The sequence below is a fragment of the Balaenoptera acutorostrata genome, chromosome 2 (genome assembly GCF_949987535.1).
Source record: "Balaenoptera acutorostrata chromosome 2, mBalAcu1.1, whole genome shotgun sequence".
Lineage (NCBI taxonomy): Eukaryota > Metazoa > Chordata > Mammalia > Artiodactyla > Balaenopteridae > Balaenoptera > Balaenoptera acutorostrata.
The window spans coordinates 87,572,228-87,596,900 of record NC_080065.1 but is presented as its reverse complement, the minus strand read 5'-3'; the positions used below and the strand labels follow the sequence as shown (position 1 = coordinate 87,596,900).

At 37.4% G+C, this 24,673-nt stretch overlaps 1 long non-coding RNA gene across 1 annotated transcript; it reads right to left on the bottom strand.

Moving 5' to 3' along the window:
- Positions 1-3,871: 3,871 nt before the first annotated feature.
- LOC130706576 (uncharacterized) lies at positions 3,872-23,048 on the bottom strand. Its single transcript, XR_009006785.1, has 3 exons — positions 22,944-23,048; positions 16,165-16,344; positions 3,872-3,934 (listed from the first exon to the last, which is right to left on the bottom strand). It is a non-coding gene; the product is annotated as an uncharacterized LOC130706576 (long non-coding RNA).
- Between the last annotated feature and the right edge of the window lie 1,625 nt (positions 23,049-24,673).

Here is a 24,673-nt window from a genome sequence, read left to right as displayed (position 1 = left end):
TAGATCACAATATGTGCTCAATAAAATATTGTGGAAGAAAGGAAGGAAGGAAGCAAGATTCATCAGCCATACTGATGAATCCTAAATTCAGGACACTGAATCCTAAATCTGTGTGAGGGTCTCTATTATTATCACCACTTAACGAGACTGAAGTGGAAGCTTGCCTCCCTCAGGGTGCCACGCTCTGCTTCCTCCTACCTACCCCATTACCACCCTCTGACTACCATTGAACCCCTGCTAAAATAATAAAGTTGTTCATTGATAGGTTTAAGGTATAATTTATTTTAGATGTCTGTGCAATTTTTATTCTGTTCAGTAAGGATTTTCTTAGTGCCTAGGATATGTATTAACTATAGTATTGTGCTACGAGCTGCTGGAGCTACAGATATTAGAATAATGTGGACAATGCCTGATGAAGTTATAATCTCATTTACAACAATCCAGAAAGGATTGTTGGAGATCTAAAAGCCTTCAAAACTCAAAGAAATGCAGTTATGGTCACATCAAAAGTGTGAAGTTTATATCTGGAAATAAGAGGTCTTATCCCCACCCTCAGTGGTAGGCTAGAGCTGGTTTATAGCAGCTCATGAAAGCCATCGATTTTTCAGGAATTTTGCAGGCCAGTTGTTAAACACAACCACTATTTAAAATTAAATTACCTAAACTGCAATCAAATAGATTATATTAAAAACAAAGGTAGTAAAAATAAGTAAAATCATCACTTTCTTATGATTTTATTACACCTTACTGTTATTTATGCTCTCAAGGTTGTTTACGTCTATGATTATCATGGGAACACTATATAATGGTGAGCTACTGAGCGTCCCTTCCCAACTCCACATTCGATGATATCACATTGGAGGCCTGGAATCTGCCATGGTGAAAGTATTTACAGCATGGAAATCAGCAAATTGCTACAAATCAGGGCTTAATTTATTGTTTTGATGATTGTCAAGACTTAAGAAAGTGACGGAGGAGCTGTCAGTAGTGTTGATTAGAATTAAAAGTGTGTCATGTCTGTAGCTGTCACATTGTGAAAACTCAAAATGTTCTTCTAGTATTTGAAAACTGTTACCTGAGTCAGCAAAAATGTAACTTACATCACTGAGAAATAAATGAAGTTTCAAAATACATTTTTGTTTTTTCACTATATTCATGTTGTAACATGACATTCATGTCATAACTGTACCTGCTCATCAACTGCAATCAGTTGACTAGGGACAAAAATGTGTGCCAGAAATCAATGAAAGCATTCTGAATAATGAAGAGGATTTTATACTTTATTTTTTTGCTTATAAAGAGTGTGCTACCCAACCTTTATATCAGAAAAACTGATAATAAGCTAATGTATATACACATTGGCATACCTTTTTTCAGCAAGCTGGGTGTTAAATATTTCCAGCACACTACTGCCCACCCTCCTCCCCTTACCTATATTATACCATGTATATTAAGTCACTTTGTATGACTTAATAAGAAATGTAAATTCAGTCTCTATGCTGACTTCCTAGCACAGAGCTCCTAAAACCTTTGTAATTTCCTGAATGATAGGGGGAATAGAAGCATCCTTTGTTTTATAATATTTTTTCTACATTCCAGGTTCCAGACACAGTTACATTTCCCAAACTTTCTTTCAGTTAACTTGGGCTGTGTGAATGGTGCTACCCAATGAAATATGCACAGATGTGACATGTGACCTTACAGACCAAGACAATTAAGAGCTGATATGTCTCCTTCCTTTCTCTTCCCCTGCCTGCTCAACCCTGGAGGACACCTGTTCCAGCTGGCATAGTTACGAGACGAAAGCAGCCCAGGTCACTGAGTCGTCTTTTGGATGAGAACCACACAGGAATGTCATCTAAGCCACATTAAACTTTGAGTATGAAGTAAACTTTTATTGGGTCAAGCCACTGATATTTTACATGTTTGTTACACGGCATATGGTACACCTATTAAACTCCAATTTATACCAATATGAAATAATGTTAAAAACAATAAGCAATTGAAATATAATGATAAATTTATGTACATAATGTAACATAACAAGGCTTTGGAACCAGGCTACCTAATTCAAATACCAATTCCACTAGGGTTAGCGCTTAGACACGTCACTAACTTGGGTAAGTTACTTAACCACTCTGTGTTTCTCATGTGCAAAATAGGGGTTATTAAAATGGGGCAGTTGTGATGATCAAATGAGTAAATGTAACTAAATCTCTATGTTGGCATATATTGAGTTTATACAAAATGGGCTACGTATGTGAATAATAAATCACATTTGCCAACATAAAAAAAGTTTTTACTGTCATTCACTCAAGTTTATTAAACAAACAACAAACATATTTAATGAAACCATACAGCTAACACTAAACTAGATTCTGAGCATACAAAGATGAATAAAACATGGCTCTATTTTTATAGAGCTCACAACTTAGAGGAGCCAGCCATACTAATGTGATTAATGACAACCATCGAGAACCATGTTCTGGGTTTCACAACTATATCTTGTTCCAAAAATATTTAATTTCCAGTGCCTTCTGGGATGCAACTTGAGAATTTTTGGCATAAATAACCTAGCATATGTTGCTGATGTGGTAGAAAGAACATCAGTCTCCCAATTGACTTCCTGGACTCAGTTTCTCCTCTTTCCAAATTTTCTAGGCTGCCTCTTAGAACACAGATCTGATTAAGTTATTCTAATACTTAAAAATCTTTAATATATCTCCATTGCCTATAGAATAAAATATTGTAGAGTAGAAAGACTTACCTGCAGCCCCAAACCATGTGCATTTAGCATCCTTTCATGTAGGAGAATCAGTGAGATATAGTCTAAATAGATATAGTCTGGACTAGAAACCCTTAATATAGATCTAAATTCTGCCTCTTATTGTCTTTGTAACCTTGGGTGAGAAACTTAACTTCTCTAGATCTCAGTTTTCCCATCAATACAAAGGAGATGTTACTTATTCTTGTTCTTTATATCTAACAAGGTTTCTGTGAGTAGGATGACAGCATGTGTCACGATTTATGATGCATAAAATATAAAGATACACACACACAAATAGTCAATGCTTCTGAAACTTTAGTGTAGGGGAAAAAATTCCTCTGGGGATGTTGTTAAATACATATTCATCCAAGCACCTTCCCCAGGAATCATGATTCAGTAAGTCCAGTGTAGAGATTGGTAACCTGACTTTTTGCTAAGCACTCCAAGTGATTCTGATGAGGGTCGTCCATGGAAGCACACTTTGAAAAACACTGATGGAAAGTATCATAAATTCCAGAAGGAAGAGTCCTGACTAATGTAAATATTACTTGACCCAACAAAAATATATCTTCATCAATACCTTTCTTATTTTTATCATTATCCCAAAAACGGAAACTGTTGTCAGACTTCTAGCAAACTGGAAATAGATATATTTATTGAGAGACCCAGAAACATTTACTGAGAGACCCAGAAAGTTTCATCTCATTTTAGTCTTTTCACTTCATTTTAGTCCTTGGAAAAAATTTAAAAATATACATTTACTCCCAATTTAATGATAAGGAGACTGAGGCTCAGATGTTGCAGAAACAAATTTCAAATCTCTTGTGCCATCTGGAATGGAATTTGAGAACTTTTAGAGCCTGAGTATAAACACATGGCCTTCCTATTTCTCATGGCTGCCTCCTAGATGGAGCCAGAATTGGCCAGAAGCCAGACTTTGTAGAGCTCTTGAGGTGTAAAGGTGGCTATTATCAGTCCTGATGAACTTCAGCTCATCACAAATCAATATTTTTCCATTACCGGCTCTGCCTCCAGACATTTTTGTATGTGAAACATTGAAAATATTACCTCTCTTGTAGTTATTTCTCTTCTCTATATTGACCACGTGACCCAAGGCAGCTCATGTGTGGGGGGATGGGGGCTGCAGCTGTCCCTAAGAAGGCAGCCCTGTTAAGAGATTCAGAGGAGACTGTTGGTGATAATTCTTGAAGTCACTTCTTCCAGTAGAAATTCCAAATAAAGGGCCTTCCTATCTTGATAGTGAGAAATGTAAATAAGGAGCTATGTATGAATACATACATAGGTTTACTAAAAGCCCTTTGGCAAAGACAAAATTAAGCTATCTAAAGGTCTTACACTTTTGCCACCCAATTGTTCTTTGTTTTGTTTTTAAACTACTAATAAAATAAATGAGAAAGTATCATTAAATTTTCTGACCAAAGTACACAGACGTCTTAATAAAAAGAGAGAACTTACCTGTCAAACCTAGTTTACTTTAATATTGCAATTAATAGCTATAATTAAGCACTCTAAGATGCAGAAGTGCATGATAATATAGAAAAAATCATTTTCATATGTAAAAATAATAATGCCAAGATATTCTGAAATCCAAGTGAATCTTTATTTTAATAGACGGAAGCATTCATATTTTTATTTACTCCTAGGTGTCTGCTTGAAGCTAAGTGGTTACCATGCATTAACAGAAAAACTTCCAGGAAATGAGGCAAAGTAATAAAAAAAGAAAATACAGAAAAATATTTTAAATATAGGGAAAAAATCCCATACACCATCCTATAACCCACTATCCACACACACACACAAAAAAAACCATGACAGATGTGCAGCAGAAACTGAGGGACGTTTTCACTTGGGCTAATCTGAGCTAACAGCTGTTACTAGGGCTGACTCTGTAACACTTCTGTCATCACTTCTAAAAACCAGCTTTTCAAATGTGGAAAGGGGAATTTGCAAATAGAGAGGAAAACTTTAGGAATATAAATTTGTCTGTTATCAATACTGAAGTTCATCACCTTTTAAACTCACAATCAATATTTTTCCATTACCAGCTCTGCCTCCAGACATTTTTATATGGAAGCATTGAAAATATCACTTCTATTGTGGTTATTCTGCTTTACTATATTGACCACATTTTTGAAGGAGCTCATATAGAATTTTGAAATTCTTGTGTTGCAGATAGGCTTCAAATGAATATATCTCAACATATAAATGTTCTGGTGACTATTTATGTAGTGATAAATAAATAGCACAGGCTTTACAGTCAGATGGTCCAGATTTAAATACCACCCTTACGATTTTGTGACACTGGACAAATTGTTTAAGCTCTTTGAGCCTCTATTTCCTTCTTTGCAAAAGGGGATAATAATAGCATCTACCAATATCAAGGATGTCTTGAGGATGAAATAGTATACATATGTATATGTATGTGTATATATATACACATATGTATATATGAGGTATATGTATGTGTGTGCACGTATGACTTTAAGCCGTGCCTACTACATCATACACATTTTTTTAGGGGTTAGATGCTGTCGCTGTTATTTATTATTAGTGTCATTACAAAACTACCATACAACGTAGCCTACAGATCAGACTGGGACACTGATTAATTCAAAATTTGTGTCTCTGTAAAACTTAACTCATGAGAAAACTCCAGATAAACATATTTCTTTCTTTTTTTTTTCACTGAGCATTGTTTTGAGAAAGTTAAATTTACTGCATGGACTGACTGTTTGGTGTTGTGTACATGCTTGGAGAATATGATCATGACTCATCTCAAAGCTGTTTTATCAAATTCAGCTCTCCGTCATGAATGAGAGGACATCAGAGATTTCTACAATCTTATATTCAGTTGGTGGCAACCAGGGGGATTTGGTTGGATAATTACTTTAATGACTTATTTCAATTTGTGCTTATCCAGTATTTAAGCAGAAGGTAGCATTCTTTTCTGCATTCTTTCTTGAGGGTTATACTGGGGCTGGGACTAAGTTCCTTAAGTCTCTAAGTTGAGTTGATTGTTAGCATGGGGGGAGTGAGATGTGGTTTTCCAAAGGAGATAAAGATATTATGTTTTCAACCAATTTTTCTAGAAACTAAAGGGCCATATTCTTTTACCATTACTAATGCAATTTCATTTTTGTCTTCACTAAGAAAAATACATAGTTTGTATAGGAAGTAAACATAGCTACAGGATTATTATTCTTCCTTTTGCTAAATAAAAATAATCCTAACTCTTCTTTTTCTGACATACTATTCTTTTCCAAATAGCTCTTCTAACTCTGACCTTTTTCATTTATCAGATATTGATTTTTTTTTCAGCATTTAATGGAATGAAAATTAAGTGGCTCACATTGTATAAAATAAAGTAAAATTACCTTGGCTCCTTATTTGGATAAAATATGTTTTCAGATACCAACATATCCAAGTGGGTCAGCTCTAGCTTGGGAAGAAATATGGTTTTTCATTACCTCTTTCTAAGTTCACAGGGGAAGGACTAAGTGTGAGCTTTAACAGAGACAATCAAACATGTGGATTCTTGTATTGCTTTTTGCATTTCTCAGAAGCCCAGTGGTAAATTTTTCCATACCTTTAAATTCAGCATGGTCCTGAGGCTAAAATCTGAACCCTGGCTCTTTATCTGCCTTGTCATTTGACATATCTTAACAATGCATTAATTTTAGGTGATTAACAAAAAGCAACTGAAATGTACAGGATAATAGAATAATAAGGCAACTGATAGCATTCTTCCTGCCAGATAAACATGCCTCACAGAAGGCTTAACTGTCAGATACCTACAGTTTCAGCTGTTTGAAAGAGTTTTGATAATAGCCTGAAATGTCAAAATTCAGCTGCCAACACTAAGCTGCCAGCTTTCAAAATGCTCTATGGAGTGCTTGTCCCTTAGGGCATAAATTCCAAGGAGCAACTGAGCTGCCATACAACTTGACAGCTTATCCTAGTTCTGGGAGAGCCTTGCATCTGTGCAAATCTAGTACTGCAGCTCTAAAATGAGGAGCTGTGATTGGAGCACAACCTCTCACAAAATAGCACAGAGGCTAGAGAGTCAAAAGCCTTTTCAGGTCTCAGGAAATGAAGCTAACTTCAGCTACACTAGTTTGATCGCAGCTGGGCAGAAAGCACTCAGGCACTACTTCGGCCAAGATTCTCAAGGTGGAAAATGATATCCTGGGACCGCTCCTTCCTCACTGGTGACCCTGCTAAGTAGAAGCAATTTTCCTAATTACAACAGCAATTTCTCATCAAGCATTACATAACCCATATCATTTCATCTTCCTAAAATAAATTATTCACATTGTTTGGGAATTCGTCTGGGAGCTGCAGATCAAATGCCCCATTTGCTACTAAATTACTGTTAACATTTTTCTTTTTCTTTTTTTTTCTGATTTATTAACTGTTTACACAAAATATCGCTTGGATATAATACATTTTCCTCAGTGTAGTTTTTCTGTAAAAAAAATTACATCTTTATTTTCTTTTGAATCCTCAAGGACAAGTTAAAGATTCTCTTTGGCCCTGAAAAAAGGAGAGTACCACCCTCAAAAACTTTCCATTATATTCAAAAAATTTCTCAACTGATACTATCCCATCAAAGCCTTGAATGCATAGGATGCTATTCTGTGAAGGCAGAGTAGTGTGATGGAAAGTAGTCTGACTGTGGGGTTTGTATTCCAGCTCCTCTACTTCCTAGCTATGTGACAAGAGGCAAATTATTTTCTTCTCTTGGTCTAACTGGCTTCATTTCTAACATGAACATATTGGGTTTATTTATTTATTTATTTGAATTTTATTTATTTTTTTATACAGCAGGTTCCTATTAGTTATCCATTTTATACATATTAGTGTATATATGTAAATCCCAATCTCCCAATTCATCACACCACCACCCACTCCCCGCCAATTTCCCCCCTTGGTGTCCATACGTTTGTTCTCTACATCTGTGTCTCCATTTCTGCCCTGCAAACCGGTTCATCTGTATCATTTTTCTACGTTCCACATATATGCGTTAATATACGATATTTGTTTTTCTCTTTCTGACTTACTTCACTCTGTACGACAGTCTCTAGGTCCATCCACGTCTCTACAAATGACCCAATTTCGTTCCTTTTTATGGCTGAGTAATATTCCATTGTATATATATACCACATCTTCTTTATCCATTCGTCTGTTGATGGGCATTTAGGTTGCTTCCATGACCTGGCTATTGTAAATAGCTGCAATGTAAAGTGCTGCAATGAACATTGTGGTGCATGTGTCTTTCTGAATTATGGTTTTCTGTCGGTATATGCCCAGTAGTGGGATTGCTGGGTCATACAGTAATTCTATTTTTAGTTTTTTAAGGAACCTCCATACTGTCCTCCATAGTGGCTGTATCAATTTACATTCCCACCAACAGTGCAAGAGGGTTCCCTTTTCTCCACACCCTCTCCAGCGTTTGTTGTTTGTAGATTTTCTGATGATGCCCATTCTAACCGGTGTGAGGTGATACCTCATGGTAGTTTTGACTTGCATTTCTCTAATAATTAATGATGTTGAGTAGCTTTTCATGTGCCTCTTGGCCATCTGTATATCTTCTTTGGAGAGATATCTATTTAGGTCTTCTGCCCATTTTTTGATTGGGTTGTTTGTTTTTTTAATATTGAGCTGCATGAGCTGTTTATATATTTTGGAGATTAATCCTTTATCCGTTGATTTGTTTGCAAATATATTCTCCCATTCTGAGGGTTGTCTTTTCGTCATGTTTGTAGTTTCCTTTGCTTTGCAAAAGCTTTTAAGTTTCATTAGGTCCCATTTGTTTATTTTTGTTTTTATTTCTATTACTCTAGGAGGTGGATCAAAAAACATCTTGCTGTGATTTATGTCAAAGAGTGTTCTTTCTATGTTTTCCTTTAAGAGTTTTATAGTGTCCGGTCTTACATTTAGGTTTCTAATCCATTTTGAGTTTATTTTTGTGTATGGTGTTAGGGAGTGTTCTAATTTCATTCTTTTACATGTAGCTGTCCAGTTTTTCCAGCACCACTTATTGAAGAGACTGTCTTTTCTCCATTGTATATCCTTGCCTCCTTGGTCATAGATTAGTTAACCATAGGCACATGGGTTTATCTCTGGGCTTTCTATCCTGTTCCATTGATCTATATTTCTGTTTTTGTGCCAGTACCATATTGTCTTGATTACTGTAGCTTTGTAGTATAGTCTGAAGTCAGGGAGTCTGATTCCTCCAGCTCCGTTTTTTTCCCTCAAGATTGCTTTGGCTATTCGGGATCTTTTGTGTCTCCATACAAATTTTAAGATTTTTTGTTCTGGTTCTGTAAAAAATGCCATTGGTAATTTGATAGGGATTGCATTGAATCTGTAGATTGCTTTGGGTAGTATAGTCATTTTCACAATGTTGATTCTTCCAATCCAAGAACATGGTGTATCTCTCCACCTGTTGGTATCATCTTTAATTTCTTTCATCAGTGTCTTATAGTTTTCTGCATACAGGTCTTTTGTCTCCCTAGGTAGGTTTATTCCTAGGTATTTTATTCTTTTTGTTGCAATGGTAAATGGGAGTATTTCCTTAATTTCTCTTTCAGATTTTTCATCATTAGTGTATAGGAATGCAAGAGATTTCTGTGCATTAATTTTGTATCCTGCAACTTTACTAAATTCATTGATTAGCTCTAGTAGTTTTCTGGTGACATCGTTAGGATTCTCTATGTGACAGTTTTACTTCTTCTTTTCCAATTTGTATTCCTTATATTTTTTTTCTTCTCTGATTGCCATGGCTAGGACTTCCAAAACTATGTTGAATAATAGTGGCAAGAGTGGACATCCTTGTCTTGTTCCTGATCTTAGAGGAAATGCTTTCAGTTTTTCACCATTGAGAATGACGTTTGCTGTGGGTTTGTCGTATATGGCCTTTATTATGTTGAGGTAGGTTCTGTCTATGCCCACTTTCTGGAGAGTTTTTATCATAAATGGGTGTTGAATTTTGTCAAAAGCTTTTTCTGCATCTTTTGAGATGATCATATGGTTTTCATTCTTCAGTTTGTTTATATTTAGTGTATCACATTGCTTGATTTGTGTATACTGAAGAATCCTTGCATCCCTGGGATAAATCCCACTTGATCATGCTGTATGATCCTTTTAATGTGTTGTTGGATTCTGTTTGCTAGTATTTTGTTGAGGATTTTTGCATCTATATTCATCAGTGATATTGGTCTGGAATTTTCTTTTTTTAACATGAACAACATTGGTGTTAGCACCAATTTTGGTAACCACTATAAAAATGAAATTAATACATAGAGTGTTTATGCCACTGCTAGACATTTAGTAAATGCTTATAAATATTAACTATTCTTTTTTACTTATTTAAAGTAATTATCACATTATCCTGATTTGATTTTTTCAGGAATTCATTATTTTAAACAAAATAATAGAGTCTGCAAACCATGCAATTATGTTACTTTTGGAATGTGTGTTACTAATATCGCCATGAAAACTAACCATTAATCTGTCAAGGATTGGTATATTTTTGAAGCCCATGCGTGTGTCTAGGAAAGGAAGAATTTGCCAGTTTACTAGGGAAGCATCAGTAGAAACCACAGAGTTCCAGTTCTTACCTGTACAACTGAATATCCTGAGGGCCTGCCCCAACCATCCTATCACAAGAAACTGTCATTCTGTTATACCACCTCATTTATTTCCTTTATAGATATACAAGTATCTGAAATTGCCGCTTTTATTTATTTTTTCTAATTGAAGTATATTTGATTTAGAATATTATATGTTTCAGGTGTACAGCATAGTGCTTCAGTATTTTCACAGATTATACTCCATTAAAAGCAGTTTCAAGATAATGGCTATAATTCTCTGTGCTATACCATATATCCCAGTTGCTTATCAATTTTATACATAGTAGTTTGTATCTCTTAATCCCATACCCTTAACTTGTTCCTCTCCCCTTCCCTCTCCCCACTGGTAACCACTGGTTTGTTTTCTATATCTGTGAGTCTGTTTCTGTTTTGCTATGTACATTCATTTGTATTATTTTTTAGATTCCACATATAAGTGATATCATACAGTAATTTATCTTTCTCTGTCTGAGTTATTTCACTATGTGTAATATTCTCCAGGTCTATCCACATTGTTGCAAAGGGCAGAATTTTATTCTTTTTTGTGGCTAGCATTCCCTTGTATTATAGAGTGTTCCACCCTCTTCAGTTTTTTGGAATAGTTTGAGAAGGATAAATATCAATTCTTTATATGTTTGGTAGAATTGCCCTGTGAAGCTGTCTGGTCCTAGGCTTTTGTTTGCTGGGAGTTTTTTTTTTTGTTACAAAATCAATTTTACTACTAGTGATTGATCTGTTCAAATTATCTGTTTCTTCTTAATTCAGTCTTGGCAAGTTGTATATTTCTAGAAATTTGTCAATTTCTTCTAGGCTGTCCAATTTGGGAGCACATAACTGTTCATAGTAATCTCTTGTGATTTTTTTGTGTTTCTGTGATATTGACTGTTATTTCTCCTTTCATTTCTTGTTATTTTGTTTATTTGGGTCCTCTCTCTTTTCTTCTTGGTGAGCCTGGCTAAATGTTTATCAATTTCATTTATCTTTTCAGAAAAACCACCTCTTGGTTTCATCAATCTTTTCTATTTTTAATCTCTATTTTATTTATTTTCTCTCAGATCTTTTTATTTCCTTCCTTCTGTTGCCTTTGGGCTTTGTTTGTTCTTTTTCTAATTCTTTTATGTGGTAGATTAGGCTGTTTATTTGAGATTTTTCTTGTTTCTTGAGAAAGGCCTGTATTACTGTAAACTTCCCTCTTAGAACTGCTTTTGCTGCATCCCATCGATCTTAGAGTGTTGTGTTTCCATTTTCATTTATCTGGAGGTATTTTCTGATTCCCTCTTTGATTTCTTTATTGACCCATTGGTTTTTTAGTAGCATGTTGTTTAGCCCCACATGTTTGTTCTTTTTCCATTTTTCTTTCTGTAATTCATTTCTAGTTTCATACTGTTGTGGCTGGAAAAAATGCTTGATATAATTTCTATCCTCTTAATTTTGTTGAGGTTTGTTTTATGGCCTAGCATGTGATCTATCCTGGAGAACATTCCATGTGCACCTGAAAAGAATTTATATTCTGCTATTTGGGGATACAATGTCCTGTAGATATCTATTAAGTCCTGCTGTCTATTGTATCATTTAAGATCACTGTTGCCTTATTGATTTCCTGTCTGGATGATCTGTTCATTGATGTAAGGGTGTGTTAAAGTCCCCTACTATGATTGTATTATTGTCAGTTTCTCCTTTTATGTCTCTTAGTATTTGCTTTACATATTTAGGTGTTCCTGTATTGGGTGCATATATGTTAATGAGCATACTATCCTCTTCTTGTATTGATCCCTTTATCATTATGTAATGCCTTTCTTTGTCTTTTGTTATAGTTTTTGTTTTAAAGCCTATTTTTTCTGATATGAGTATTGTTACCCTTTTTTCTTGTTGTTTCCATTTGCATTAAATATCTTTTTCTACCCCCTCACTTTCAGTCTGTCTTTTGCCCTGAAGTGAGTCTCTTTTAGGCAGCATATAGAAGGGTCTTGGGGTTTTTTTGTTTATTTGTTTTTTTAATCCAATTAGCCATTTACTGTCTTTAGATTGAAGCATTTAGTCCATTGACTTTGTTTTTTAATAAATTTATTTATTTATTTTATTTTTGGCTGCATTGGGTCTTCATTGCTGCATGCGGGCTTTCTCTAGTTGCGGAGAGCAGGGGTACTCTTTGTTGTGGTGTGACAGCTTGTTATTGCAGTGGCATCTCCTGTTGCAGAGCACAAGCTCTAGGTGTGTGGGCTTCAGTAGTTGTGGCATGTGGGCTCTAGAGCACAGGCTCAGTAGTTGTGGCACATGGGATCTTCCTGGACCAGGGCTCGAACCTGTGTCCCCTGCATTGGCAGGCAGATTCCTAATCACTGTGTCACCAGGGAGGTCCCTCCATTGACATTTAAAATAATTATTGATATGTATGTACTTATTGCCATTTTACTTCTTGTTTTCCCATTGACTTTGTAGTTCTTCTCTGTTCATTTCTTCTTTTTGTTTCTTCTTTTGTGCTTTGATACTTTTCTTTAGTAGTATGCTTGTGTTCCTTTCTTTTTAGTTTTTGTGAACCTATTGTAGGTTTTTGACTTGTGGTTACCATGCGGTTCATACATGTTGACCTATAACTATATTACTTATTTTAAACTGGTGGTCATTGAAGTTCGAACTCTAAGAGATCTACATTTTTTTACTCCCCTCCCCACATTTTGTGTCTTTGATGTTATATTTTACATCTTCATTTTAAACCTTTAACTGTTTATTGCAGTTATAGTTGATTTACAATTTTTTGTCTTTTAATCTTCAGACTGGCTTATTTAAGTGATTGATCCTCAACCCTTACCACATATATGCACTTCCTAGTGGGATTTTCCCTTTCCTATAGATTCTTCTTTTCCACTTAGAGAAAAACCTTCATATTTCTTTTAGTGTAGGTTTAGTATTGATGAACTCTTTTAGTTTTTGCTTGTTGGAGAAGTTCTTTATCTCTCCTATTCTAAATGATAATCTTGCTGGGTAGAGTATTTTAGGTTGCAGGTTTTTCCCTTTCAGAACTTTGAATATATCATGCCACTCTCTTCTGGCCTGCAAAGTTTCTGCAGAGAAATCAGCTGATAGCCTTATGGGGATTCCCTCGTATATGACTCTGTTTTTCTCTTGCTACCTTTAGAATTCTCTTTGTAACTTTTGCCATTTTACTTATGATGTGTCTTGGTATGGGTCTGTTTGAGTTCTTCTTGTTTGGGAACCTGTGTGCTTCCTGTACCTGGATATCTGTTTCCGTCTTCAGGTTTGGGAATTTTTCAGCCATAATTTCCTCAAATACATTTTTGATCCCCTTCTCTTTCTCTCTTCTCCTTCTGGGATCCTTATAATGCAAAGGTTGGTATGCTTAATGTTAACCTAGAGATCTCTTAAATTGCTTTCAATTTTTAAAATTGGTTTTTCTTTTTGCTGTTCTAATTGGGTGATTTCCATCATTCTATCTCCCAGAGCACTTATGCATTCTTCTGTGTCACTTAGTCTGCTATTTACTCCTTCTAGTGTGTTTTTTTTAAAAATAAATTTATCCATTTATTTATTTTTGGCAGTGTTGGGTCTTCATTGCTGCATGCGGACTTTCTCTAGTTGTGGCAGGTGGGCGCCACTCTTCATCATGGTGCATGGGCTTCTCACTGCGGTGGTCTCTCCCGTTGCGGAGCACAGGCTCTAGGCATGCAGGCCTCAGAAGCTGTGGCACGCGTGCTCAGTAATTGTGGCTCACAGGCTCCAGAGTGCAGGTTCAGTAGTTGTGGCACACAGCCCTAGTTGCTCCGCGGCATGTGGGATCTTCCTGGACCAGGGCTCGAACCCTTGTCCCCTGCATTTGCAGGTGGATTCTTAACCACTGTGCCACCAGGGAAGTCCCCTAGTGTGCTTTTTATTTAACTATTGAATTCATCATTTCTGATTAGGTCTTTTTTTATATTTTCTAGTTCCTTGTTTAAGTGTTTACATTAATTCTTTTCCCTAACTCGGTTAAAATTTTTATTACCTATGGGAAAGACTCAACTGTTGGACACAGAGGCAACCTGGTCCTGGGATAGAGCCTGGGTGGGGTGATGGTGGCCATTGTTGGCACTTACTCAAGCAGTGAACCAGAAGCAGCCCAGATATCTGATGATGGCAGCTCCAACATAGCTCACCTCCCAAAACACACTGAAAGTCCATGTGGGCACTGCCAGCCCTGCAGAGTAGTTCCACAACAGAGCAACAGTGGCGGAGGCTGTGGGCAGTGATCAGCTATGAAGGACAAAGGGAACTTACACCCGAGGCTGTGTCTGAGCAGAGCTATAGATGCCTGCACAGGCAGCACATCAGACCTCTATATGTGCATGGGCCCCACTTGCTTTAGCACTCTCCCCTCTGGAGCAAGGGTCCCAGTGCAAAGAAAGGGAAAAACATACCCTTAAAGGGAACGGTCAAGTTGGGCCCAACCCTCAAGGCTTCTGCTTCAGCAACTAGGGATTCAGACCCCACCCTCAGTAGGGCAGTGATGGCCACCGAACAGGGAGAAGTCTCACCTCACATCTGGCGCCAGTTCTAGCCCCTCTGTCTCCAGCCCCACCCCCTACCAAAGTGATAGCTGCCAGCACACCCTGAGGAAAGATGTGACTTGTGTCCACATCAAATTTAGCTCTCCCACCAAAGACACTGGGCACACGCAGTCTGTATAGGGATGCTCCCACATAAGAACACCCCTTCAAGACTAGAATAGGTAACTGTTTCACTTAAGTTCATAAAGGCAGAGAAAGTTAAGCAAAATGAAAAGGCAGAGGAACTACTCTTAATTGAAAGAGCAAGAGAAAAACCCCCCCAAAATAAATAATGAAACAGAAATAAACAATTTACCAAAGAACTGAAATCACCACTTTTAAATTTTAATTTGTTTACACCTTTATTTATTGTCACCCCCACACATTTTTCATGCATTTCTATTTCTACTTCTCTTTTCCATCCACAAAATTCGTGGCAAAACATTCCTACTGCCAATTTGTTCCTCACCACCTTGCTCAAAGGAAGCAAAGCATTTGATCTACCCTTGCAGCATTCTCCTGCTGCCCACGTGAAGCATCAATACTAATATGTGTGCCGCACCTAGAAAAGGCACAAGCTCTAATCATAGGAATCATAACTATAACAGTGTAACTCTATCACTGTCGAATTCCAAGTTTATGTACCACCATTGGATAGGTGGAAAGATGGTTGTAAAAATGGTTATTGCAGTTCTTGTCGCTCGTTCTCAGACTGTTATTTTAGGAATAAAAATGTACACTCTAAAATGAAACTACATTATTCTGATATTCAATTGGGTCATTTGTCTTTAATTAATTAATTAATTAAGAGACATTAAAGACAAGTGAGTAGATTGGCTGTTAAATGTGAGGATCTCTAAACACCAATTTAAGACATTTGGTGACTCCTCTGCATCCACGGGTGCCTTGTATTTTCTATCTGCCATAGGCTCACTTTCTTTTTTCTGATACTAGGGTATAGAATGACAAAGTATAAAAGGGAATCTTTGGCCTTGAATTCAGACTCACAATTATTCCATGACAACTATGACAATCAAAGTGAGATCTAGTTTATTGGTCTGCACAGAGCATTTTCATATTTGAACTTAGATACACTCCCAGCCAACTCTATATATTGAAATTACTGGTACACTGATATATTTGGTTAGCTTTCATTTGCAAGAGACCAAATTTAGAAAATATTTCTACAAGCATCACCTACCATATGGGGTCACTTAGTAGTGTTCAGTTGGCCAGTGGAAAATCTCAGATGAGTTCACTCACATATCTATGCTTTGACAAGGATGCCTGAAGGAAGACTGTTGACCAGATCACCTTTACATGGCCTCTCCAGCATGGCAGTCTCAGGGCAGTGGACTTCTGACATGACATCCCAGGGCTCCTAAAGGGAGGATACCAAGAGACCTGAGTAGAAGCTGCCAGTATCTTAAGGGTGACACCTCAGAAAGCATCACTTATGTCATTTTATACCGGTCAAAGCAGACAGAGAGCCCTCCCAAATTCAAGGGAAGGGGACATTGACTTGAGACCCCTACGTCTCAATGGAAAGAGTGTCAAAGAATTTGTGACTGTCTTTACTCTCCCATACAATCATTCCATGGTTTAAAAAACAACTATATAGCATCCACTAGTGAATTAGTGAAATGTGCTTTTACCATACATGATTACATACTTTATTAATAATCAAAAATATGCCTATGATAAAATATACACATTCTAAAACTTAAAATTAAATACAAAACATGATATAAGAAAAGTCTTTTTTCTGTCAATAAATAGAAATTAAAATTTTGAAGCAGATTGGTTTTTGTGATTGCTATGGGCTGAATTCTGTCCTCCCAAAATTCATATGTTGAAGTCCTAACTCTCAGTACCTCAGAATGTGGCTGTATTTGGAGATAGGGTATTTCAAGAGTTAACTAAGTTAAAGTGAGGTCATTAGGGTTAGCCCCAATACAATATGACTGGTATTCTTCTAAAAGGGAGATTAGGACACAGACGTGTACAGAGGGAAGACCATGTGAAGACATAGGGAGAAAATGGTGATCTACAAGCCAAGGAAAGAGGCTCAGAAGAAGTCAACTCTGCTGATATTAACCTTGGACTTCTAGCCTCCAGAGTTGTGAGAAAATAAATTTATATTGTTTAAGCCACCCAGTCTGTAGTATGTTGTTATGGCAGCCTTAACAATCTAATAAGTGATGCTTGGCTTTAGTAAATGCATTGGTAAATTTCACAATTGCTCTTTCTTCCCACTACAGAAGCAGATATGCTGGATAGTGCTAAAGCTAAACTTTGTTGTCCCCATAGAATACTTTAAATAGTTTTCCATTAATTTTAATTTCAGATGCAACAATGGAAATAGTCAAAAACAAGATTAATAAGACATTTACTTCAGAAATATTTGAACTCATATCCTAATATTTACAAAAACATTATCTGAACACATTTGTGGATGGTTTACACATTTGCTTTACTTTTAAAAAAATTTTTATTGGAGTATAGTTGATTTACAATGTTGTGTTAGTTTCTGTTGTAAAGCAAAGTGAATCAATTATTCATAAACATATATCCACTCTTTTTTAGATCCTTTTCCCATATAGGCCATTACAGAGTATTGAGTAGAGTTCCCTGTGCTATACAGTAGGTTCTTATTAATTATCTGTTTTATATTGGGTTGGCCAAAAAATTCGTTCGGGATTTTCCACTTACAGAAAACCCGAACGAACTTTTTGGCCACCCCTATCTATCTATCTATCTATCATCTATCTATCTATCTATCTATCTATCTATCTATATAGATAGTAGTGTGTGTATGTTAATCTCAGTCTCCCAATTTATCCCTCCCCCCACTTCTGCTTCACTTTATAACCATTAAATAAAACTAATTGCTTTGCTAATTATTTTCATAGGTCACTTTCAAACTTCTTTGGCATTTGCTATGCTTCTTTTCATAATGGATTTTTCATCTATTTTAATTGGATTGGAATTAAAAAAATCTAAATAAGTCAGCACCTCTATTTAGCCCTTGAAATCTTAGTTCTAGCTGAAATTTCTCTTTCTCTCTCTCTCAATTCATTCTTCCATTTGCTCCCAAATTCCACCTTCCCTTAGTTTTCTTCTTGCTCTTCTAGTTGCTTGTGTTCAGAAAAGCGTTTTACGCACTCCTCTTCAAATGACCATCCTTTAACAGTCAGTGTGCCCCACAAATCTGTAATTGGTACTCTTCTCTTTTCCCTTTACAAATACTCCTTGGATCATCTCATTCATTCTCAAGGTTTTAGCTATCCTTTATGTGCCAAGGACCCAAAATATTTATTTCCAGCCCAGCTTTTCCATGTTCTCTAGACCCATATATCCAAATGCTAACTAGAATCTCTATGTGACTGTTCCACTGGCCCCACAAAGTCAACAAGTCCAAAGATTCATTAATCATCAGTCTCCTAAGGGATGTTCCTCCATCTTGTTCATTAATATTGTGAATGATCAATTACACAACCAATTACCCAAGCAGAAAATTTGAAATCATCCTTGACTCTTTCCTTTTTTCACCCCATACATACAACTAGTCCTCAGAACATAAATCACCTTCCTTATTAATATCTTTTGAGTCTACCTCATATATATATATGTGTGTGTGTGTATATATATATATATATATATAAACTCAGGCACTATATATTCTTACTTCTAGTGCCTGAGTTCTGACTCTTATAATTTATTATCTAAGTTATTTTAACTGCCTCCTAAGACATATCTTTTTCCCCTGGCTTTACCATGCTCCTAATTCATCCTCCACACTATCACAAAAGTGCTCATTCTAAAAGGGAAATCAGGCTTCCCTGGTGGCGCAGTGGTTGAGAATCTGCCTGCTAATGCAGGGGACACGGGTTCGAGCCCTGGTTTGGGAAGATCCCACATGCCGCGGAGCAACTAGGCCTGTGAGCCACAATTACTGAGCCTGCGCGTCTGGAGCCTGTGCTCCGCAACAAGAGAGGCCGCGATAGTGAGAGGCCCGCGCACTGCGATGAAGAGTTGCCCCCACTTGCCGTAACTGGAGAGAGCCCTCGCACAGAAACGAAGACCCAAACACAGCCATAAATAAATAAATTAATTAAATTAAATAAATTAAAAGGGAAATCAGATCAAGCCCCCTTCTTGGTTAGAATTCTTTACTGGTGCCACATGGAACCACACTCAGTTCTGGGTAAAGTCCAGATTTCCTAATATGGCATTCAAGGTTTTGGTCCTTCTTCATTCTCTTAAATAATTCCAACTCCTTACTTCAAAACGTACTTTGGATGTTACACCAGCAAAATGCCTCTTGACCTCTTTTGTACTCTGACTTCCCACCCACCCACCAATATTTGTCCTTTGCTGCCTTGTGCCTACTTTCACCATAGCACTTTCATGTCCCTTTATAATCATGCATATATTCATCTCTCACCCAGAAGGTTGTTAGCTCCCAGAGAGCAGCTATTGGATCTTATATGGCATCCCGAGCACACAGTTAGTATTCAACATATATTTTTTAAATAAATGAGTGAATACAGTTGTCATATTGATAGAATTTCCATTGGAACTCTCAACTAAGGTTTAAGAATGAACAACAATGTGTCTTGATGCTCTGAAATAAAAACCTGGAATTCCCAGTGGGAACTCGGTCCATGTAAAGTAGAAGATCCACTTATTTGGAGAGCAGTCCTTGAAGGTCCTTTTCATTTGCTGACTCTTGAAGAAAACCTGTTTGGAAGATGACTGGATGGTGGTAATTTAAAGAGCCATTACTTGTGCATAGCACTGGAAACGTTTCTGGCTGGTGTGAAGGAGAAACATAAGGATGCTCTTAAAACAAAGACACAGCTGGCAGCAAATGACCAAACACATGTGAAGGTAATTAACTCTATGGATCACAATTCTAATATTCAGTGTAATAATCAAGTGCAGAATCACAGGATGTATTTTGTAAACTTAGTGTTAAGGAACAAAAATAACACAATACCTTGAAAACACAAACTAACTGTACTTAATGGAATATATTTTTTCCCTCCTAAAATAAGTGTATTTCTTTGACAATATAATGGACATGGATCTCAGTCCACAATTCTAGGTGTATTAATAATAAAAACCTCTAGTGTGGAAAAAAGGAATCCACCTACACTGTTGGTGGGAATGTAAATTGGTGCAGCCACTATGGAGAACAATATGGAGGTTCCTCAAAAAACTAACAACAGAGTTGCCATATGATCCAGCAATCTCACTCCTGGGCATATATCCAGAAAAAACTATAATTCAAAAAGATACATGCACCTCAATGTTCACAGCAGCACTATTTACAATAGCCAAGACATGGAAACAACCTAAATGTCCATCGACAGGTGAATGAATAAAGAAGATGTGGCATACATATACAATGGAATATTACTCAGACATAAAAAAGAATGAGATAATGCCATTTGCAGCTACATGGATGGACCTAGAGATTATCATACTAAGGGAAGTAAGTAAGTCAGGGGGCAGGGGAGGGTTGGATTGGGAGTTTGAGACTAGCAGATGCAAAGTATTATATATAAGATGGATAAAAAAGAAGGTCCTATTGTGTAGAACAGGGGACTAGATTCAATATTCTGTAATAAACCATAATGGAAAAGAATATATATATATTTATATCCGAATCACTTTGCTGTACAACAGAAACTAACACAACGTTTTAAATCACTATACTTCAATTAAATAAATAAATAGGGCTTCCCTGGTGGCGCAGTGGTTGAGAATCTGCCTGCCAATGCAGGGGACACGGGTTCGAGCCCTGGTCTGGGAAGATCCCACATGCCGCGGAGCAACTGGGCCCGTGAGCCACAACTACTGAGCCTGTGCGTCTGGAGCCTGTTCTCCGCAACAACAGAGGCCGCGATAGTGAGAGGCCCGCGCACCGCGATGAAGAGGGGCCCCCACTCGCCGCAACTAGAGAAAGCCCTCGCACAGAAACGAAGACCCAACACAGCAAAAATAAATAAATTTTTAAAAATAATAATAATAAATAAATAAATCCTCTATTTTCTATAGTAATTTCTGACTCAAAGCACCACTTCACTGAGATTGTGGGAAACTTAATATGAGCTCTCTTTGGGTTCCCTGATCCTTTTAAATGCATTCTGTCAAAGTTCTAGGATCTTCTACCAAGCCAAGGCATTGGGGAAAAGGTGGAGAGTGGAGTATCGTGTCCTCAAACACCATTCACTCAGGTTGCCTGTGAGGTACATGATATCATTTCAACAGGTCCCTCTAAGTCTGTAGGTCTTTGGTGCTTCTGAGGGGGAGCTGTCTATGGTTCTCTCTGCCCAGGCTCAGCCTTTTTTCCCCAGGGGATACCAAAAATAAAACATAGGTCCTCTTTCAGTCCAAGTAACTCTGGACTTTCCTCTCTTCCTCTCGTCAGAGTGGGAGCAAGTCTTTATCAGCTGTGAAGCATTCCCTAAAACATTTTACCTAAACCTATGAACGCTCTGCCTGAACTGGGGCTTTGTTAGTAGTGGAAATGACTTAAAATGGATATTTCATATGTAAATGACTTTTTATGATCATTTTCCACTTGTGGGAAATCAAACCACTTACTGCTGTTTAAATAGTCAGTAAGTCCAGATTACCAGGATGCTTGCCCCTTTGAAATGAGTCTATAAATGCTGGCACTTGCCTATAGCAACCAGATGGATAAGGTAATCAGTGTAGCCTGCTGGCTGGAGAATATGGGATCTGTCTGAGGTGGGTGCTATCCCTCAATTTAGACCTGTGGTTAGAGTATCCAATTTTCAAGAAATGCTGAAAGTATGGATTTTTGTGTGAAAGCTCTTGGATTTTTAAAAGCCATCTCAATTTTTGTAACACACTATGTTTATACATAATGCAGGCTAAACAAAATACACCCAAAGGTAGATAGACTTGGCCCATGAGCTACCAATTTGTATAATCTAGATATGTAGATTATGTATGACAATGTATCACTTGGTCAAAGAACCAGTATTACTGTACCCAGTACTATGCAAAAAGGATTTCTTTTAATCAGTGATTTGTGAAAATCTATCAGATCTCTTTTTCCATTTTGTAACAAAACTCAAATTTCTGCTGCTACAAATTTTAAAGGCAGGATGTGATATTTCCTCTCTATGGTTAGAAGGAAATGAGGTATCTCTGGCTCTTTGGACATGATAGACTCAAGCAAAGTCCAAAAATAAGGAATCTATTTTCTTGGGCTTCTCCTCCCCTTTCCGATCATTGCCACCTTCTGAAACTTTTGGAGCACCACGAGCACAACATAGTCCCTACTCAGCCAACAGAGCTCCATTCCATCAAGCCTTTTCAGTAAATGTTAGTAACTGCTATGATCCACAAAATCATTTAGAATTAGACCAGAGTACAAAATTGCATCATCTTTTCAATCATATCCTGACAGTCACTAAAGTGACTTCTTTTAAGTTACTTCTTTTCCTAGAAGCCAAGAATTCATACACATATAAATTGTTCTCTGTAGTTACATGGACTATTTAAGATACTATCTGCCCTTTTATTTATTTCACTGAGGTGTAATTTTCATAAGCTTACTTTCTAGCATGGAATGGCAACTCCTCCTTTGTGTTTTCTTCATTGGTTAAATACAGAAAAGGAACTCTCCAAAGCTCACCATGAAACCTTATTAGTATTTGCAAATTTTATTAACACATCATTTAATTTAGTCATCTATTTAGCTGAAGCATAAAAATGCTTCCAAAGGCTTTTAGTATTTTCGTTATGTTATATTAGGTATCTGTTGCCGCATAACAAACCACCCAAAGCTTAATGTCTTAAAACAACAATAATTTAGTTATTTCTCATGATTCTGTGGCTTGGCTGAGCAGTCCTATCTGCCTTTGCCTGGATTCACTCATGTGAGTTTGTTGAGCTCTAAAGGTGGCCAGGCTGGAGGATCCACATGGCCTTACTCACGTTTGGGAGTGGTTGCTGGCCATCAGCTAGGGTGTCTTGATTTTCTCCCCCACATTGCCTTTCCTTCTCCAGTAGAAAACACTGGCTAGACTCCTTCCATGCTGGTCTCAGTGGAGAGGGTGAAAGCAGAAGCTTCAAGACCAGAATTTGCAAAATTTCACTTTCACTTCATTTTATGAGTCAAAGGGAGTCACAAGACCACCTCTAGTAGTATAGCTCCTCTTGATCTAGAGACTTTATAAACTAAAAGAAGAAAGTTACCTGCCAGTCTGGATTCAAGAGGGTGGAGAAATAGACTCCAACTCTGAATTGGAAGGAATATACATACCAGGGTGAAAAGAATTTGCAGCCACATTTTCCAACCCATCCCACATGTTGACTCACTCATAAAACATTTGCAAATGTTATTCTGTATGTAATAGAGGAATATAGATTCTAAAAATCTTCTGTAAAAAAACTTTTCTGAAGAAGCACCTAACCAAGGATATCAGTTACCTCCTAAATGACACTGTAAGTCCTCTCGTTCTTACTTTTGTTTCAGCTGCAGCCACTGCCCTCAGCTTGCATGATTCCAACCTGCTTCACAGAGGCAGGGCTCCCCCTAGGGTGTGTGGAGTCCTGGGCAAATGTTTGTAGCAGAGCCCCCGGCTATATAAACAATGCGAGCCACTCAAAATAAGCATGTCAGCACCATTCTGGAAGGCTAATCTCACACTATCCTACAAAAGAAATACTCTTCCGACCATCTGCCCTAATGCTTCCCTGTTCCCTAAGGCAACTAATAATCCACGGCACATCTCTTTGGCTCAACTCTGTGGTGGGCAGTTGTACTCAAGATCAAACTCACACTGACTGTGCGAATCTCTGCTTTTTTAAGCTAGGAGACTTTTCCAAAGTCCCAGAAGTACTCTCAGTCCACATGTAAGCACTGCCCAGAAAGAGAAGAGAGTTACAGCCCCAAGGGGGCAACTCTCAATAAATGGGAGTTAGAAGACGGTGAGTAAATGGTCCAGCTTCCCATCTTATGGATGGATAATTCTGAGAGGCATTCTGTACATTTCTCAAAATTCCTGGTAGGCTGGAGCTCCTATTGCTTACAGCAGGGACTGCAATAATGCACTCCTATATTGTCTTTTTCTCCTCTCTTTCTCCCAACTTCCTCACCCCTGCTTTCTGAGATCACTGCCCAAATAAATTACATAAACCCTAAGCCCTTATCTAGGCTCTGCTTTCAGAGGAACGCAAACTAAGATACCATGGGACCTCTTTTTCTTTTTTTTTTTTTTTTTGCCAACACATGTACAACCCAAAAGTGTGGAGGAAAGGAGTTAAACCATGGAGTAAAACTGAGATGAATGGGAGAATCGGCCAGCAGATGAATATTTACTCCCACCTCTACCCCATAGACTCTTCTGAAAAGTAATTCTTTAAATGGCCTCTTCAAGAGCCCCTTGAAATTGGACAGTCAATTAGGCTCAATACCAGGCAGTGGCCAGTTTGATAACACATCTTCATATTGGTTCTCCTTCCTTCCTCATTCCCTTTTGCCCTCCCTCTTGCTCCCTGTGATTGAACTCCTTACTAAAATAATAGCACATTAGCCTTTAACCCAGACTCTGCTTCCTGTATAGCCCAAGCTAAGATACTATACACAGAGAATTCAAGTCAACCAGTAGTTAGTGGGAAAACATGGTGCCTGGTGGTTATTAAGAGTTCAGGCAGACTTCTAG